This window comes from Myotis myotis, unplaced genomic scaffold (genome assembly GCF_014108235.1).
Source record: "Myotis myotis isolate mMyoMyo1 unplaced genomic scaffold, mMyoMyo1.p scaffold_m19_p_8, whole genome shotgun sequence".
Lineage (NCBI taxonomy): Eukaryota > Metazoa > Chordata > Mammalia > Chiroptera > Vespertilionidae > Myotis > Myotis myotis.
The window spans coordinates 11,972,256-11,981,677 of NW_023416390.1; the positions used below are offsets into that span (position 1 = coordinate 11,972,256).

Sequence of the window (9,422 nt, forward strand, 5' to 3'; positions counted from 1 at the left end):
CATCTAGAGTTGGGCAATCTGAAGCTGGTTCAGGGCTTCAATGGTGCTTTCCGGGACCCAAAGTCTATTTTCCTACTGCCATTATATTAGTTTGTGGTTCTTGTACTATGCTTTAAAAAAATGGCTATAATACCTCTAGGCATATAATGGAAAAGGAAATATAGCAAAGGGCTTTCAAAATATAAGGTTTTATTCAGGAAATAAAGCTCTATCCAGGGAATTTCACTTACATTACATTGGCCATAACTTAGTTGTTCCCTAGCTGCAAGGGAGTTGGGGAAGAGAGCAATATTAGAAGGGCATATCACCATCCTAAACAAAATGAAATCCTGATAGTAAGGGAGAAGGGGAATGAATATTGTCAGACAACAAGTAGTGTTTACCACTACAACTATATACCAATCACTTTATACCTGGCATCTCTAGCATTGCATTAGAGTAACCATTTTTTCAATATGACACTAAGGATCAGAGTCTTTTAGTAACTTGACCAAGAAAATGGCAGATCCATGATTTGAATCCAGGTCAACTTGAATAACAAAAATAACAACAATGCTAATAAGGCAGCTACTCAGTATTCCATCTTAGAAGGATTCAATTGAGGAAGAGTGTAAGAATGAAAACTGAAGAGCCAAGAAACCGCCTCTTTCTCTCTATTGGTATATATTCTTGATGAAGTCACAAGGAAATATCTATCATGAAATATTACAATTGCCTATTGCCTACCCAATGACCGTTTTCCAATCTTTTCTAACAGCACTCCCATTTTACTAAAAAAGGCTTCCTTGTCTCTATGGGGTGGCCTTTGACAGATGATTGGCCAATCGCATATAAGTAACCACAGTCTTTTGGTGAGGGCTTCCTAAAAGTTATTGTTTATTATTGAAAAGAGACAAGCTCATGCTCACTTTGGCAGCATATGTACTAAAATTGGAGTCACTCAGAGAAGATTAGCACGACACTTGCACAAAGACAGCACACATATTTGTGAAGCATTTTGTATTTTGCAGTTCCCAGAGGTCATTTGACACTTCGCTGGTTAATACTAAGGAAACCACTTGAGTCAAAGTACAACATGTGGCCTCCAATATTGAAATTGTGATTTTTTCCTACAGGGAGGGAGCCCAAATGGTTCATTCATTTGCCTTTTCTTTCCATCTGGAATGCAGTTGTGATGTTCAGTGGGCTGCAGCCATTTTATGAGCAAGAAAATTATAGCCTCATACTAAGGGTGGCACAACAGCGAAAAGATAGGCAACTGATTACCTCCCAAGTCTCTGAACCTCCATACCAACATAATTTTGCCTATCTCTGGACTTGTGATGTTTTACAGATAATACATCCTATTTAGTGAAGCCAGTGTGGTTGTTTTGTTGTTATTGTTGTTGTTACATGAAGCTTAAAATAACACCTACTGATAATAATGGCCATGCTAGTCTTCCCTTTCATCAGCTTGATTCTGTTAACTGCCAAAGTTATCTCCATATCATTATCATTGGCCCAGTTTCCCCTCTATGGGTGAGTAGGTCTGATGTTAATTAATCTGAAAGGGGTGGGTTTATGGCGCTGGTACCTTGCATTAAAGAAGACCTTGCGGCAATAAGATGACATTGTATGAAGAACGTAGGCTTTGGCAAATCTTTCATGACAAATTTAACTCACCCACTGTAAGCCTCAACTTCCTTATCTCTAAAATGAATAATATAATACCTCCCTAAATATTTACTGAGAGGTATGTGAAATGCCTAACTGAAGTGGCAGTGATCCATATGTATATGTTTTTCTTTATTATAAATTCCTCTCTCTCACGAACACAAATGGAACAAGTTATCTCACCCTTTCCCAGTGCAATCCCTCCATCTTCATGTTATAATTTCCTTTGGAAAAACCTCTCCCCCTGCAGTTTGTCCATGGTTTTCATTTTCTCTGGATTTTGTGTGATTAAAATATTGGAGGGGAAGGAAGTGGGGAGAAGAAAAAGGTCCATAGAGTGTGACCCTGGGGATGGATGGCTTTGCCCTCAGGCAGAAGACAGCGGGCAAAAATCTCCCCTTCCTCAGAACTTCCGCTCTTCCCCAGGTGAGAAAGGAAATCAAGTTTGTGACCATATCTTTAGGCTCACATCACAAAGTGTATCTGCATTTTTAGTTAGGGTTTCCTTGAGAGCTAAGTCTTCTGAGATGTGCTTTGGAAATGAAGTCATCATCACCTATGGTGCATGTTTATAATACACATATAGCACATACATATTTTTATATAACATTAGACTCTGTTGCCATGGAAACTATTACAGGCTAACAAATTAAGCATCGTGACACCACTGTAATAAGAAAAAAGAAATTCAAATGGAACACCAAGCATTTGTTTAAGCACAAATGGCTTTAGTAATTAAATAGACAGAAACAACGCAGAAAACCACAAATTAATATTTAGAAGCCTTTTTCCAGTAGAAAAAATCAGCTTTGATGTTGTTTTCCATTTTTCATTGTGTTGCATTATACGTCTTTATAAATTAACTTTGGCACTAGGTTAGCAAGAATAGATCTGTTCCATCAGAGGCCTCACACACCTAAAAGCTCAACTCTCCCTCTAACCAGTTCCATCTTCCATAGTCAGTGAGAAAGAATTTATGGCTCTTTTTATTCATCAAAAGGGGACTCTTTAAAAAGAAAGCTCAGATGTGAAGTTGGTCTTACATCCCTGGTTTCATCCAGACAACATGTAGAACTACCCCTGGGGTTTTGAATATATTAACATCTTTTCACAATTAACCCTAATGGGACAAGTGTAGCATTTTTTTTTTCGCAAGCAGATATATTCAAAGCCAAAAAATACATATGTTTAAATAGATCTCATTATATCAGCTACACCAATCTCTCCTCTTTACACACAGAGGATTGTACCTCTCTTCACTGTCATGCAACATTAACATAGAAAGGCATACACAAGAATGACATGGATTTGACAAAAAATTAATGATTTGTACATCACTTTAATGCCTCAAATCTGCAATTCATGTATGCTAATTAGTTCATAATGGGCTGTTGAAGAACAGAACTGTCAGCCCGCTGCTTCACAGGTTTCTGGAAGCTCCGATTGAGCACAGGCTTGCCGCTTGGCTGCTGGGTTCTGGGCTGTAACACGGCAGATCTATGATAGCATTTTCCCCCCTGCACGATTGTTTCCTGGATGTGGTGCTTTAATCTATCAGAGTTATGATGGCATATCTCAAATAAGTGGTTCCTGGGTGCCGCAATACATACCGGGAGCAATCGCATGGTATCACTACATCTAGATGATTGATCTCTGGGATTTAGGCTGCCAGCCTACACCTCAGAGGGCAGCTGTCAGCTTTCTAAATGTATGAAGTTGTATTATGCAGCGCATTAGGAAAATGTATGTACAATTTTTTCTAATTTACAGATAAAAAGGGCTGTAAAACTTGGAGAGGGAAAACAAAGAGAGCTAAAAAGATCAGATATCTTTTCTTACTGGGAAATCAGGTATAGCTCCCCAGTGCAAGAAAACCATCTCCCAGTCCCTTTTTTGTGAGTGTGTGTGTTTTGGTGTGGGATGGGGGGGCGGGGGCGGGGGGGGGCGGGGCATGCATGTGTGCTGTCTGGGCAGAAACAAAGACTGTTACACAACACGAGAGAGTAAGGTTGGACTGCTTCACAAACCAAACGAAAGCATCAGGGCTGGCTGGAAGCTGTGAGATTTGAAAACATGTTGCTCTGTTTTTGCTGGAGAGAAACTGATTTTCCCTGATCTCATGGCAGAAGCTTGGCCTATTGTGATTCTCATGTCACATCGGCTGATCTGCAAACCCAGAGAGAAGACTACACAAAAGAAAGACGCAGCCAATTTGTTTTTAGGTTTGAAATATCAGTCAGGATCCTAATTGCTGAAATTTTGTCTTAAAGACTCCAAAATGAAGATGTATTTAATTAAAATTTCTTTTTTCCACTGAAAAATATGAACTAGAGACTATAACGGGAGAACTGGGCCAGGCCTGGGAAATAAAATATTTCATATGTAGTTGAGCTATTAAGGGGTTTTTAGATAATTAGAAATAGACACTTTATACTATGGAAAATAACGGTATATTAAAAGGGAGTTTAAAAGTGAAAAAAAAATCTTATCAAATTAATAAGAATTTTTTGTTTGTTAGAGCTTTATTTATTAGAGCTTTAAGGCCTTAATGCAAGTATAGAGGGGAAAATGTACTAATAGGAACGGTGAAAACACTGTAGTAGCAAATTTTCATATGCCAAAAAAACACCCCACAAAAGTTTCTACAACATCTCATAAACATTTCAATGAAATGACATTGAATAAAACGAAGTTGAGGACCTCCTGTATTTCAAATATGTGTATCCTACAGTATGTCTTTGGATTTCAACAAAACTCTTAAAAAACACACCAATATGGCTTTGGCTGGGTGGCTTGGTTGGTTGGAGTGTTGTCCCGCACGCCAAAATGTTGCAGGTTCAATTCCTGATGATGGCACATACCGCGTAGGCCTCGGGTTCGATCCTCAGCCAGAGCACGTATGGGGGGCAAGAGATCAGTGTTCATTTCTCACATTGATGTTCTCTCTCTCCTCTCTCTATCATTCTCTCTCAAATCAATAAAAACATATACCCTGGTGAGGATTAAAAAAAAACCCCACCATTATGAAAATAATAAAGGCCATAGAAGAGGAGAAAATATTTACAATAATTATATTTTACTTGTATCCAGAATATATAAAGAACACGTACAACTTGATAATAAGGGGAGAAATAACCCAATAAAAAATGGTCAAGAGATTTCAACAAACATTTAAAAAATAAATACATAGGACTGTCCAATAAGCCTATGAAGAATGACTACAATGAAAAGGAGTGATAATACAAAACATTGGCCATGATGTGAAGGAACTAGAATTTAAAAAAAATTTTTTTTTTTAATATATTTTATTGATTTTTTATAGAGAGGAAGGGAGAGAGATAGAGAGCTAGAAACATCGATGAGAGAGAAACATCGATCAGCTGCCTCCTGCACACCCCCCACTGGGGATGTGCCCGCAACCCAGGTACATGCCCTTGACCGGAATCGAACCCGGGACCCTTCAGTCCGCAGGCCGACGCTCTATCCACTGAGCCAAACCGGTTTCGGCTAGAATTTTAATACATTGTTGAGACTTAGTGTAAACTTTAAAACCACTTTGGGAAATTATTTGACAGTTTCTTTAAAAAGTTGAACATGTAGGATCCTATGACACAGCAAGAATTAAAAGCATACATCTATATAACATATGAGTATTCATAGCAGATTTATTAAAATATATCAGAACTGGAAAAAACCCTCCCATGCTTTGGGGACCCCAATTACATGTATATTTGGTATTTGAAGCTCTCTCCCAGTTCACTGACATTCTCTCCTTTTAATTTCCAACTTAAAAATAATTCCCTCTGGGTTTCATTTTGGAGAGCTTCTATTGCTTTGTCTTCAAGTTCACTAATCTGTTTTCTCCAATATTTAATCTGTCGTATTTTTCATCTCAGATATTGTAGTTTTTATCTTTAGAATGTCAATTTGAGTCATTTTATGTCTTCTATTTTTCTAGCCTCCAGGTGCAATCTTTTTTCTAGCCTCTTTAACTTACTGAATCTATAATAATAAAAACGTAATATGCTAAAGAGACCGGATGACCTTCTGGACGAAGCTGTGGTGGGTGGGGGCCAAGCCCCTTGCCTGAATTTTGTGCATCGGGCCTCTAGTACTGTTATAATAACTCTTTTAATGCCTTGACTACTAAGTCTATAATCAGTATAATTCTTATATTAGTTTTACTCAGTTGATTTTATCCTCATTATGGGTCATACTTTCCTGCTTCCATTGTTAATTAGACGTGTTAATTCTGTTCATTTCTGAGTGGATGTCAGACATTGAGAATTTTACCTTTTTGGATACTGGATATTTTTGTATTCCTGTAGATATTCTGGGCTTTGTTTTGGTATACAGTTCAGTTATTTACAGTTTGATACTTTGAGAACTTACTTTTAAGCTTTTATTCTAAGTGTACCTTTGTCTTAATATTGAAGCTAAACCTTCTGAGAACTGCACCCAAACATTACAAGGTTTTCCAGTCTGCCTGATGAGAACGGAGACTCTTTCTGGCTTTGTGAGAGTTCCAGTTACTGTCTCTCCTATCTTTTTAAAGAGTTATTTCCCTAGACCGATATCTGTTCTCTCCTCTGATTTCTATCCTGCAAAACCCAGCCTCACAGACTTCCATCTCTCTCCAACATCAGAAGAGAGGTGCTCTGCCTGGGTTTCCACATTCTGTGCCATGGCCAAAAACTCTCTCTGTATTTGTTTCCCATATCTCAGGACTTACTGTCTTTCATTGTTTGCTGTTCAAATATTAATAACAATTGTGCCATATGCTGTGTCCAGTTTTTTAGTTGTTTTGGAAAGAAAGGTAATTTAGATTCTTGTTACTTAGACATGGCTGGAAGCAAAAAAAAAAAAAAAATCCCATTTAAATTTATTTTTGAATGGACGTAAGACATTGAGAATTTTGCCCCACTGCTTAGTGTTATTTTTGATGAGGAGTTTTTAATTTTCAATAAGTCCACTTTATCAACCTTTTCTCTTTCATTGTGCTTAGGATTGTGAAAAAGACAGTAATAAGTAATATACAGCATCTGCTTTTCTAAGAAGTTCTTAATCTTGTAAAGGAGTAGAAAGTTACAAATAATATTTTGGAGTAAAGGAAGGCTCATCTGCTCATTTGAAATGTAGAGAAGGAATAGTTAAGAATAGAAATGGCCAACAGTTTGAGGGTTGAAAGTGGAAAAGGCTATTGTGTTAAGCAGAAAAATAGCCTCCAGGGATGTCCAAGTCTTAACCACTAATATTGTAAATGTTTTCCCTTACAGAAAAGAGGGAATTTTGAAGATGTGATTAAGTTAAGAATCCTGTGATGTGAGCCCAGTGTAATCATAGGAGGAAGGCAGGAGAGTCAGAAAAGGAGATGTGACAATGGAAGCAGGTGTCGGAGCTCTTAGATCACTGGAAGGGGCTGTGAGTCAAGGATTGAAGGCAACTTCTAGAAGCTGGAAAAGATGAGAAAACAGATTTTTCCCTAGAGTCTTACCAGGGAACATAACTCTACCAAAACTTTAATTTTAGTCTCCTGAAACCCATTTTGGCGTCTGAACTTCAGAACTATGTGATGACAAATGTGTGTTGTTTTAAACCAAGTTTATGGTAATGTGTCACAAGGCTGACAGGAAAGTAATATGGGTGTTGAATAGAAAGGCTGCTCTTTGCTCCAATCCCAACAGTGAGGTTGCAAGGGGTAAACTTTCCACATGGAGGCCACCTCTTCCAGGATCATCGTTTCCCCACTGATGTATGAAGAACTAAGTTCCCAGTACCTGATTCTTTCTGTCAAACTCTTTTGCTGGAATAAGTATTTGTTCTCAAAGTGATGGGCACTTCTTAGGCAGGTGCTTTTAGCAACACTGCCTTCTTGTGAATCAGAAGTTCCCCATCCTCCACCCCCAATCCTAAGGGGATTCACATTTCACAAGGGCAGAAAGCAGGCAATAGTTATATTAGACCTGAAATTAAAATTTTTATAACATTTCTGCACTCTAAGTGGAACAATCTCCTCCCCTTTATACAATTTGACTTTCTGCTTATGATCAGAAACACAGGCTTGAATATCCAACGTAGAGGATAGGTTAGATATGACTCTCCTGACCATATTTTTTTCAGCTTGATTTCCCTTTTCTTGAAGAAATGTTCTCATATTTATCCAATGAAGTTATTGTCATGATGCCTGGATACCTTGCTGTCCACCTGAGGTTAAGTCAAAATGCTTATTTATTAATGAAAACTCTTTAATAGCCAGCATACATTGTCTGTGTGAAGACTCCAAGCAAACTCAAATCTTTTGCGCAGATTTAGAGAGTGAGCAGCCGAGGAGATAAAATGCAGAGAGCTAAGCAGTTCCCTTCCTGTCCCTGGCGGGAACAGAGCCACAGGACACATGGCTGTCACTTAGGTTATAAAAGTTCTCTCTGCATGTGGGGATGTGCACAGACAAGCAATGAGCTGAGCATCATGCACACGCATTGTGTTGGATGAGAACCTTGCTCCTGGCTAAATAGCAAATAGCAGGACGCATTGTTGAAGCTAATCCCAACTCACTTGGCCTCTCCGTGAGAAACGAACAATGCTTCCCAGCCTCATAAATCCAGGCACTATGCTGAAAGTCCAGCAAAGCTAGATGGAGGCAGTGGCCTTAACAATCAGATCGCTCACTGGTTTTTTTGTGTGTTTCCTTCCCCTGGGTTCAGGGAAGGGGCTTTATAAGGTCCTTGTGAGGCAAGTCAAGACAAGATTTCAAAACAAATCAGGTAAAATAAAATGTTCACGAGCAGGATTAGATTCACAGTGTCCTAAATCTGCTTGGTTAATTCTTTTATTTACCAGCTGGGTAATGGTTTTACATTCAGATTGCGTATCCACAAAGGATCAAAATACTAGAAAATGTTTTTAAAAATTAGGTGGCCAACTTTTCCTTTCTTGACCACATGATATGAAGAAATTGGTTGGACTGACCTAATTTCCTCTATTTTTATTTTAGTTGATTAAAATAAAGTTTTCATTTTTAATTTTTAAAACAATGTTTATGGTGGTAAAATATACATATCATGCCATTGAACATGCTCATCATTTTTTAAGTACAGAGTTCAGTGGCAGTAAATACATTCACACTGTTGGACAACCATCACCACCATCTCTCCAGAACTCTTCATCTTGCAAAAGAGGACTCTACATCTATTAAACAATAACCTCCCATTCCCCACCCCCTCAGCTCCTCACAACCAGCATCACTAGAAAGTTTCTATTGTAAAATGGGTTCAATGTGAGGTCGTAGTGTGTCTGGGTTTACACACACACACACAAACCCTTCTTTCATATTCCCCCCCCCCCCCAATTTTATGACCTGGTAGATTCACAGTATGGCATAGGCTAAAGCAATGCTGGTATAATTGAGTTGTGATTCTAATGTTTTATGCTGTCATCTGGCTCCCAGAACACTGGTATCACATTCTCCATTTGTGGAGTTGTCAGTGCGATGGTGTATAAAGGTTGAGAATAGAGTTGAAAGAGACCTGGCTTGCAGAAACAGTGTGAGGTCAAAAGTATCTTAGAAGCTTGCTGGGATGGAGGATACACGTTGGTGCATGTGAACTGAGGAGTTAATGGGGCAGGTGAGACGACTTTTAAAGTAGGAGGAGTTCAAGGGAGTTTTGTCCTAAGTGTTAGATGATTAGGCAAAGACAATTTAATGTTAGAAAACTGTGAACAGAATTAGTGAATCACTGAGTCATGATTCAGGTGGTTTTTAGAATAAT

General features: G+C 38.5%; 1 non-coding gene across 1 annotated transcript; it reads left to right on the forward strand.

The window, feature by feature from the left end:
* The first annotated feature begins 900 nt into the window (after nucleotides 1-900).
* On the forward strand, nucleotides 901-1,007 carry LOC118662300. Its single transcript, XR_004969688.1, has one exon. It is a non-coding gene; the product is annotated as a U6 spliceosomal RNA (small nuclear RNA).
* Nucleotides 1,008-9,422: the final 8,415 nt, after the last annotated feature.